Source organism: Penaeus monodon, chromosome 32 (genome assembly GCF_015228065.2).
Source record: "Penaeus monodon isolate SGIC_2016 chromosome 32, NSTDA_Pmon_1, whole genome shotgun sequence".
Taxonomy (NCBI): domain Eukaryota; kingdom Metazoa; phylum Arthropoda; class Malacostraca; order Decapoda; family Penaeidae; genus Penaeus; species Penaeus monodon.
In genome coordinates this window covers 11,054,269-11,056,387 of record NC_051417.1, presented here as the reverse complement: position 1 = coordinate 11,056,387, position 2,119 = coordinate 11,054,269, and positions in this window count along the sequence as shown.

The following is a 2,119-nucleotide window of genomic DNA, read 5'->3' as shown; positions in this document are numbered from 1 at the left end:
TATGTATAATACGACAGCATCTTTGCAAAATCACCGCAGTTCTGTTGTGAAATCCAACCATCTGATAGAGGACTGTCTTCACAAAACCACCGTATATCTAGTTGAATTATATCTATCTGTTGGAGGACAGTATCTTTAGAAAGACGCTGTGAATTTCGTGAAGAATCCATTTACTTAATGGCGGTCATCTTCACAAAACCGTCACAGATGCAGTATGGAGTCTATCTAGTTTATGAAGGAAAGGAATTCTTCTCGTGTTTTGGAGTCATTCCTGAAGGCCAAGCATGCTAGACGGTCGTTTGGCGCTGACTTTCTGGACTCCGCGCATCACCATGCACATGTGGCTGTCGGGGAACAGGGTTAAGAATTGAGATACCTGCAAGAGTCAACAGTATAATGGTAAAGTCATTTAGAGTTACAGAATCCTATATTTTGCTCTGTAAAATATGGGATTCTGTACAAAGTAGTTAATTTATTCGTTACCATTGTTTGTAGTTATTTTGTTATATCTGTATTTTCTGTTTGCACTTCAAAATTAACTCAAGTTCCTTCAACAACAACGGCAACTCCATAAGGCCAAAAAGCGTCCACGATGGCTTGAGCAACCTGTTTGGTCAGCCTTTCTTGCACTGTGGATAGCAACGTCAGGTACAGAATTAGTGCGTTAATATTTGCTCTGTATCACGATGGCCAAATCATATTTCACAATGAATGCCTTTGCATTGCACCCCCGAGTTTTACTTTAGACTTAACCCCATAAGCTTTGCAATGAGAAAGAGGCGACAAGCGGGGTCTGCTGAGGCTTCGAGACAAAAGGACTTTATCATTGTCTTCAAGGTGTAGTGGAAGCGCTCCACCACCCCCTGTGACCCTGGATGAAAGATAGTTGATTTATATTGTCTGATACCCAAGGAACGCATTATCTGTTAAAACAGAACTGAGGTAAAATTCGAACCCTGACCTGACTGAATTGAAGAAGGTAGACCCAATTGAGTAAAGAACTTTACTAGTGCTCTGACTACATTCTTACTTGTTATTCGTCTGAGAGGCACTGCTTCGGGGTAACGATATTGAGAAACTGATTACTGCGCTTTGTCTTCGGCAGAGGGCCAACACAGTCAATTACTATTTTACTGAGAAGTTCATCTACCGCAGGAATTGGGTGTAAGGGATAAGGCTTCACAAAGGTACCTGGCTTCCCCTTAACTTGGCAAATGTGACATGTCTGGCAATGTTTACCAACATCCTTTTTAAGTTTGGGCCAATAGAAATGAGCTAGAACTTTGGGATATGTTTTAGTTACACCCAAATGACCACATAAATCATGAGCAAAAGATAGTATTTCAGAACATAGTGATTTTGGAACAGCTAGGTGATGGACATTGTTCCAAATTTCATCTGAAGGAACATTTACATTCCCGAATTTACGCATTAAAACTCCCGACTTCAGATAGAAACAATTCCCCAAATTATCGATCTCATTTTCATCCACTAAATCACCATAAAATTGGGCCAAATCTGGATTATTATTTTGTTCTGTTTTAAGTTCATCCCTAGTAACTGGTTTACCTTTCAAAGGAATGATCCCCTCAGAATTAGCAGGTATCACTATCTTATCATCCTTAAAGAAATCCTTCAGAGTGGTCTCCTAAAACGTCATTCTCAATAACGATATGAAATCAACCAGTTAAATACGCACTAACATACCCGGGGAAACGCACATTCAAAATGTTTACTTTTGACATACCAAATGGCAAGGAACATACATTGCAAGTGGTTATATAAATGGATTTAGTCGGAAGACAAGCTATCAATTCGTTACAAATGGCAATTATACACCAAGGGGAACATATGTTGCAAACGGCAATATACAATAGACCAATGGGAACATACGTTGCAAGGAACGAATATTTCAAAAGGTAACAAAGATAGGGAGAACGAATGTTACAAATGGTAGTTTTAAAACACCAAAAGGAGTGCAAATTGCAAATGATGCAAAATATTAACAGCGATGCATCATCAATTTCAACACACGTCATATGGTTAAACTTCTACGCAAGAATAGAACATCGTTCATATCCCAGTCAGGCCCCCATTTATCACGACTAGTGTGCATCAA